This window comes from Gossypium hirsutum, chromosome A01, assembly GCF_007990345.1.
Source record: "Gossypium hirsutum isolate 1008001.06 chromosome A01, Gossypium_hirsutum_v2.1, whole genome shotgun sequence".
NCBI classification, from domain to species: Eukaryota; Viridiplantae; Streptophyta; class Magnoliopsida; order Malvales; family Malvaceae; genus Gossypium; species Gossypium hirsutum.
The window spans coordinates 23,601,406-23,610,477 of NC_053424.1; the positions used below are offsets into that span (position 1 = coordinate 23,601,406).

At 33.1% G+C, this 9,072-nt stretch overlaps 1 long non-coding RNA gene and 1 other non-coding gene across 2 annotated transcripts; one reads left to right on the forward strand and one right to left on the reverse strand.

The window, feature by feature from the left end:
- Positions 1-782: 782 nt before the first annotated feature.
- LOC121208204 (small nucleolar RNA R71) lies at positions 783-889 on the forward strand. Its single transcript, XR_005903149.1, has one exon. It is a non-coding gene; the product is annotated as a small nucleolar RNA R71 (small nucleolar RNA).
- A 2,254-nt stretch (positions 890-3,143) lies between these two features.
- On the reverse strand, positions 3,144-7,503 carry LOC107962144 (uncharacterized). The gene is made up of 2 exons (XR_001701524.2): positions 7,245-7,503; positions 3,144-3,379 (listed from the first exon to the last, which is right to left on the reverse strand). It is a non-coding gene; the product is annotated as an uncharacterized lncRNA (long non-coding RNA).
- Positions 7,504-9,072: the final 1,569 nt, after the last annotated feature.

A 9,072-nucleotide genomic window follows, 5' to 3' on the forward strand; every position in this document is an offset into this window, starting at 1 on the left:
TCAGTGCTGATTTAGATTCAACTATCCCTTCTTCATCTCAAATAGTAATTGCATGAAGTTGCTCTATTGGGTTAGTTTTGGTGTTGCTAGGAAAGCTACCTTGTGGTCATTCTGAAATCAGTTTAGCGAGTTGACCGATTTGATTCTCGAGTCCTTGAATTGATGCTTGCAGATTTTTGTGCTACTTTAGTGTTTTGAAAGTAAGTTTTTGACATCGAGATAAACTTCGTCAATATCTCCTCGAGATTCGGCTTCTTCTCTTGCTGGTAAGGTTGTTGTTGGAAGCCTGGAGGAGGTTGTGCTCTCTGATTTCCTTGCCCACCCCTAGAGAAATTGGGATGATTCCTCCAACCTATATTATAGGTGTTACTGTAAGGATTATTTTGAGGCCTAGAATTATTACCCATATAATTGATTTGTTCGTTCTTTGTGCTAGGACTATAGGGTAAATATTATGGATTGTTTATTCCTCCTCCATTCGTATCGTACTACATCATTGGATGTACCTGGGTAGAAACACATAAACCGTCAATTTTCTTATTTAAAATAACTTCCTGATTTGATATGATGGTGACCGCATCTAAATTGAAAACATCGGCTGCTTTCATCGGCTTTGTCCTCATGACTTACCACTAATAATTATTAAGTGCCATCTCATCTATAAATTCATAAGCCACTTTAGGTGTTTTATTGTTCAAAGTTCCACCACCTGCTGCATCGATTAACTGCCTAGTTGAGGGGTTCAAATCGTGTAGAAGGTCTAAACTTGTAGCCATAGAGGTAACCCTTTGTGAGGGCACCTTCTCAATAAATCCTTGTATCTCTCCCATGCATCATATAAGGTCTCTAAGTCGATCTGAATGAAAGAAGAGATATCATTCCTTAACTTGGTTGTCTTAGCTGGTGGGAAATACTTTAGTAGGAATGTCTCGGTCATTTGATCCCATGTCATGATAGAACCTCGTGGTAAAGAATTCAACCACTGTTTAGCTTTGTTCCTCAATGAGAAGGGAAACAACTGTAGGCGAATGGCGTCGTCAAAAATGTCATTTATCTTGAAAGTATCACAAACTTCCAAAAAATTAGCCAAATGAGTATTTTGATCTTCGTCTTGCAAACCATCGAACTGAACAAATTGTTGTACCATCTAAATAGTGTTCGGCTTCAGTTCAAAATTATTCACAGCAATGGTGGGTCTCACAATACTCGATTCAGCCTCAGTTAGAGTGGGCTTGGCATAATCGTACATAGTAAGAGGAGTAGGATTTGGATTTGGATATGCAGGATCTGCAGCAACTGCAGGAGGTGGCTAATTATTCGGATTATCACCCATCTCCTCAATAATAATAACAACATCCTTTTACTCTTCAACTATACTCTTTCGACTCTGCCTTGCTTCTCTACGATTTCTGCGAGCTGTACTTTCAATCTCACTGTCAAATAATAATGGTCACGACGGGTTCTTCTAGTCATAAACTAAAGGAACCTGCCAGAAGCAAATAAAAGAAAAGAAAAATTAGAATGAAAAAATTAAACTAAAAATAAAAATATATATAATAAAAATAAAAAATGGCTAAATTAATAAAAATCGAGTGTTCCTAATATTTTAGTCACCGACAACGGCGTTAAAAACTTTATGGTCACTAAACTAACTATAAATACAACTAAGGCAAGTGCACCTATCGAACAATAGTATAGTTATAGTGAGTAAGGAATATCGTATCCACGAGGAGTAAAAGTACTAGTAATTGCCGTTTTTCTATTATTTAATTGATAAATTGAAGTGATTGTTTTTAATCTAAATTTACTAATCTAATTTAACTACAAACGCGACAGAGAATGAAATGGGAAAATAATCGAAGATAACCAAAGAGAAAGACAATACCCAAGAAAGAATCCACCTAGACTTTACCTATTATTCTAAATCTATATTAAACAATTTATTCACTTGTGTCTTGATCCGTAGAAATCCCTAAATTATATTAATATCTTTTTCGAGAGTAAGAACAACTGACTCTAGGTTGATTAATTGAAATATCTTTCTAATTAAAACCCCTATTGTCGCATTAACTCGATCTATAGATTACCCTTTTAGATTGACTCTAATCTGGTAGATTTATGTCATTCTATTTCTAGAATTGCATGTAACTCCATTCAACTATGCTAGATCTACTCTTAAATAGGGATTTTTACTCCACTGAAGTAAGCACATTAAACTTGAATTAATATCTCAGAAATATTAAAACAAGAAATAAGCATACATAATTGAGAACAAGAATCAAGTATTTATCGCATAAATTAGAAATCAAATAATAAGATTCATCACAGGTTTCATCTTCCCTAGGTATCTAGGGAATTTAGTTCATAATCCTAAATGAAAACATCTCAAAGTCAAAATAACTACAAGATCTTTGATCTTGAGGGAGATCCGCTTCCGAGTTGATTTCGATGGCATTCTTCAAGTGCTTTCTTCGATCTTCTCTGAGTGCCCTCTTAAATCTTATTCTAATTGATATTTATAAACTTTAGAATACTTAAAAAGCTTAAAATTGGGTTTTTTCGCGTATTTGGAAAGCAAGGTGCGATATCAACACTGGCTGGCACACGGGCGTGTGGCCAGCCCATGTGGAAATGCCCAGGCCATGTGGATCCTGGAAATAGCTTTATTTGCCTGATTTTGGCTCGTTTTTCACTCCTTTCACTCCCAAATGCTCTCCTAAGTATAGAAACATGAATTTAAAATATTAGGACCATTAAATTCACTAATTTATATAATTAATCATCCAAAAATGCATTAAGAATGGAATTAAAATATGTTACTTTTATGACTTATCAATAATCATTCAACCTATTTAAGCACACTTTAAAAGGGACCTTAAACAACATCAAAACACAATTAAATATGCTCAAAAACATACCAAAACAAACATCTTAAGTGCCTAACAAATGTGCCCTTATTGACGCCACATTTAATTCATCCATCACCAACCAATATACCATTCATAGATACCTCAAATAAATTTCAAACATTCATAATTGAATATGGTAAATGCATAACCTAGACTAATCATTCCCAACCAATTATTAACCAAAAAGGCTCAATGAATAAGCTTTCTTCATTTACTAATCAAGCACCTCAAGTATAATATAAAAATGACCAATTCATTAAAGCAAACACCAAGTGAAAGTAACTCCAAACATGTATTTACAATCATTTAGAACTTATAGGACTACATTCTCTAGGATTTACTAAACAAAAGGATATTATATTAATATTGACATTCTAGGTACATGCCAAGACTCAAAAGAAATACATCACCAACTTTGAGTACAGGATTTGTCGTGGATGTTGAGACATAGGACAACAGTAATAATTAACCTGCAACCATGTAGAAATTCAAGTAGTAAGCAACTCATAATCTCAATGGATCCCCCTTTCAACTATTAACCAAAATTCAAATATCAGAACATATAAATCACCTTGTGAACTATTTACCTTACCAAAATATATAATCCAAAAATGGCACCCGGTGCCTAATGGTTAGGCCGTGATTAAGGTTTTTGTGCCCAAAGCTAATTGTTTAACGCGAAAAAATCATTTGTGTTCCCAACACTAGTCGAACTAGTCGACAAATTATTGCACCCAGCGCTAATCAGATAACCGATGACAGTTGCACCCAACACTTGTCAAACGAGTGTGATTGATGCCATTTGCATGCTAAATGTGAAGCTTTGTAATGATACATGTGGTGGTGGATTTTCTTTTTAGCATTCTTGAGTTAGGCCTTAAGTTCTTTGTTTAACCCATGACCAAAATTTAAGTGGTATGGTGTCTTGATGCATTCGGCCATGTTAGGAAGTAGAAGAGAAGCATGGTTGTTGATCATGTTATTTGGATGAAAATGGTAGTAAGGTGAAGTGCAAATGTTAGTATTTGATCTCTAGAGTATATATGTGTATTAGCCGAGTTTTGAACTTAAAACGAATTGGTATTTAGTCAATACAAGTAACCATAATTGTAGAATGTATTAAGTGTTGCAATCGGCCTCAACATAGACATGCATATTCGGCCATAGAAAGAAGATTGGTGTTGCATGTATTCGGTTAGAGGCAAGCATATTGATGCTTTTATTTTGGCTTAGACAATCGGCTAAAAGGGAGTGTGGGTTAATATGTTGAGTTGATTCATGATTTCATATGTATTTGACTTTAATGTCTAATGTATATATATGGGCTAAGTACTTTGAGTTCCTCTTTTCGATGCTCAAATGATTAAATCAATTTATTTGTTAAATTAAGCTCAAGAGCAAAGGGGAACTAAATCCGATAAAGGGAAGGAAAAAGTGGTCGAATAGCAATCGAAATCGTTCGACAACATCTGAGGTAAGTTTTCGAGTAACGAGACTTAGTTTACGATTTGATTAAGTCATGATGTATGAGCATAACAAATATACGGTGATATGATGATTCTACTTGAATTATATGTTGAGTTAATTAGTCTATACGTATGACGGGTAGCCGTATGTGCATAGAGATCGTGTCATAAAGCAAACTAAACCATGCTGTTTGTATGTGGCTAGTGAGCTGAAAATGGGATTGCTTAATACGTGACTTGTGTTTGAACTCTAATTATGAAAATGAAATATAGATGTGTCATGATTTATTGATATGTGCATGAATATTTGGATGATAACCGGGCTAAGTCCCGAAGGCATTTTGCGCTAGTGACTAGTTCCGGGCTAAGTCCCGAAGGCATTTGTGCGAGTTATTACATCCGGGCTAAGTCCCGAAGGCATTTGTGCGAGTTACTATATCCGGGCTAAGTCCCGAAGGTATTGGTGCGAGTTACTATATCCGGGCTATGTCCCGAAGGCATTGAGCAAGTAGCTATATCCGGTTAAATCCCGAAGGTACTTGGCTTGGGAATGAGCGACCTTGCTGTAATAGTTTCATTTAATATGCTCGTAAAATCCCAGCAATGAGGTATGTCTCGTATATGCATTGATTTAGTTGATCCCTTACAATTAGTATTCGCTCAGTCGATAAATGAGCTACCGGCCTTTGGCTAAGTTGATTTTTTGTATATGAATATAAGGGTTGGTAATGTGAAGTAAGTACGATATTGAGAATTTGTGCATATGAAATTATCTGTTTAGCCATATGAATGCTACACTTTAGTTGTGTCTAATTTTATGGCTCAAACTTACTAAGCATTAAATGCTTACTCCGTTTCTTTGAATCTCTGTCTTATAGATTTTGGTTCGTCAGCTATCGGACTCGGGATTATTGAAGTCGAATTCGCCCACACTATCAAAGCCCCCTTTGGTACACTTTTGTTTGAACTTTGAAATGGCATGTATAGGACTACCCGTTTTGTTGTTGGTCATGGACCCTTTGGTTTTGTATAAATTTGGATAGCCATGCGAAAATGGCTTATATACACTTTGAGCTTAGTATTATAATCGTCTTGTATGATATTCGTTAAGAGGTATGGAAATGTTTGGGAACGATTAGCCATTGGAATGGTTAATCATGATCATATTTTGTGCTATATATGCTGAAGGGCTAGTTGAATCATGGAAACTATGTAATAGGTAAAGTCTACCTTAAAAATAGATGCTGATAGTAGCAGTGACGTGAATGTGAAAAATCTCTAAAAATAGTAGGAATGGAATTAAATAGTGAATAAATTATGTAATCGAACCTTGATGAATCTATTTTCATAGGAAAGTAACGAAACGATCATATGAACAGTATATTATGAGATATTTAAGTTTTCGCGAAACATGGCCAGAACGGTTTCTGGATTCCCTGTTCCGACTTTGGAAATTCATTATATATTAACCAGAGATAATTAGAAGTCATGCCATATATGTACAGATTCATTTCTATAGAAACAAACGGCATCAGTATTGAAGCCCTGTACAGGGAGATATCCAAGTCGTAATGCGGAAAGGTCAGTGTAGTCGAACCCTAAAACAGGGGAGACTTTAACTAATAAACTGTACTAATTGGTTCGACCAAAAATTCTAGAAAAAAAATTGTAGATGGACATATGAGTCTAGTTTTAGGAAAAATTTACGGAACTGGTTTTTGAGTTTTGGAACTCGAGATATGATTTTTAAGGTGACAGTGATGCAGTTAGCCAGCTCGTCTGGAAATTTAAAATGGACTGTACAAATAAGTGATTTAAGTCTGCAAACCCCTCGTGCCCGACTCCAGCAATGGTCTCGGGTACGGGGTGTTATAGTAACCGTATTCAGGTGAAAGATTCAAAGATATGATCTAAAGAACAAAAGGTAAAGCCATTTAAATATGCTAACACACGGATTTTCATTCTTTGACAACTCTAATAAAAAAAATTGCAAATGACTTAGAGCCAAATATATGATGTTGACAAATCATTTTTGTTTATCATTTAGGTAGAAGGTCATGGCATTCACTCTTCCAATATATGATGTTGACAAATCAAGATTGAAGAGGACAGAAATGAGTTATAGATATGTACTTGGATCTCGAAAATAGAAATGCTTTTCTTTATTTTCCTAATAATTTACCACTATACTATTTATTATGCTATTCTTTTCTTGGATTTATATTAGAAACAGGTCTTGGGAGTTGAAATTTGTGGGGATAGCGTATGTACTCACATGCTCAGTATATCCTCAACAATTGGGTATGGTGAACAATTTAAATACACATACTAAGATCTCTGGTTTTGTTCAAATATTCACATAGACTTAGTTGGACAAGTAGGATAAATTTGAAGGAGATTAAATAAATTATGCAGCCACTTCAAATAGAAGACAAACTCATTATGATCGAGTTCTAGATAACATATTAGTTTAATTAAAACAATGAAAGCTACCAAACTTTACAGGCTGCTAAAAAATAACCGAAGGAAAGCTGGGTTTGATATTAAAAAATATATAAATTTGGTTTGTATCCGAAAAAGCAATAATCTTAAAATAATTAGTGGGATCATCATATTTGACAAGTTTGGATCATTATTTGTGCTTTGAAATTTGTTATAAGAGTAAATAACACAAAACGTATTGAGAACAAAAAATTCAACAGTGTTTGTTCGATGTGGTTATCCCATTCGACCGACCAAAGTCCCAAAAACAGTTTATGGGTCCTATATATGAATATTGTTTATGTTTGACTTAACTTTTAACACCAAAAAGAATTAATAAACAGAAACAAGAAAGGAGGAGAAGAGATCAAGCCAGATCTGGGAATACCTTCAGGGATTGTGAGAAGAGGCTGAGAAGAGCAATCGCAAAGGCAAGGTGGGCAAGTGTTGGAAGTGTGGCTGAAGGCTACTAATCCTTCCATGAAATGCCAATAGACACAACGGAGAACCAAATCAAGACTGCTGCTGGAGTGTTTCTTGATTGAAAACAGCAACGGAGGGGTGAGATGGGGGTGTTTTGAGATATGATTTTAGGGGGAAAAATTAGGGGTTTTAGAGGGTGAAAATTTGGGAATAAAACCGCGCCCTTTTGAGATTTATTTGTGGCGTTTTTTATAAAAATGCCGTTATTGTTAAATTTTTGTAGCGTTTTTCAAAACGCCGGTAAAAAATTATTACATTTTAAATAAAACGACACTGTTTTGCTCTGTTAAAAGTTTTTTTTTTAATTTTATTTTACTTCAAAAAAAAGTTTTTTATTTTATATGTTAAAAATTATTAGTTAAATAATTTTATAAAATATTTATTATTACTATTTTTTATAAATTAGTTTTTATAAATAAAAAATTAAGTACTCTGAAAATAAATATCATGTATTTTAATAAGAAAATAAATAATAAATGGCTGTCATTAATTATTAAGTTAAAATTATCTAATGTAAGAAATCAATTTCTCACATATCAAATTTCTATTAAAGATTGAGACATTAATCATGATTTTATATTATTCTTTCCGATCTAATCTCCATTTCATTAGAGATATTTCTTCCTAACTAAAATATAACTATTTTGTTAGAATTCGATGTGGAATGATTTTAGTTTTTGTATTTCATTTTTATTTGTTATAATCTGGTCCAATCCATACCTATCCATATCAATGATCTGTTACTTTTATTTATTTATTTATCAATGTTTTTTTAAATCTAATATTTAAATATATCAAATGGTTTAGATTAAATATTTTTAAATATAAAAGTATTAATTGATTGTAAAAAATTTCATCATTTAACAAATCTTAAGTAAACTTTAAATCCTAAACCATTTAATATATATAAAGTTTATCTATTATCTCTTAAATAATTTAAACTATAGTCATAATTTTAATATATTAAAATTAATATTATCTTTTTTACAATTATATAAGAAATTATTTAATATATAAATTAAAAAATACTAATTAATCTAAACCCTAAATTCCTAGCTCCTAACCCTTAAACCTTAAACAATAAAACATAAACCCTTAACCCCTAAACCTTAAACCCCAATACCCTAAAACTTAAACCCTAACCTTTAACCCATAAACCAAAAACCCTAATCCCTAAACCCATAATACATAAACCTTACAATAGTATCTCATAAACATTAAACCCTTAACCATATACCGTAAACCCTAAAATATAATGATAATTAATTCAATATTTTAAAATTAATACTATCTCATTTACAATTATATAAGAAAATTCTTAACATATAAATTAAAAAACAATTAGTCATATACCAAAAATCTTTAAAATTATATTAAATTATAGTATTTTAATTTTTTCTATTTTTGTGGCGTTTTTCAAAAAATGCCGCTAAAGATCGAGCATTAGTGGCGTTTTTTAAAAAGCGCCGCTAAAGGTGTACTTATAGGGCGTTTCTTAAAAAAGCGCCGCTAAAGCCACTAAAATCTCAATACAAAAAGATGGCGTTTTACAAAATTACTTAGCAGTGCTTTTTAGAAAACGCCGCTAAAGATCAAGCATTAGCGGCATTTTCTAAAAAGAGCCGCTAAAGGTGTACATATAGCGGCGTTTTTAGAAGAGCGCCGCTAATACTCGATCTTTAGCGGCGTTTTTAGAAAGCTCCGCTAAAGCCACCAAAGGCTCAACACAAAAC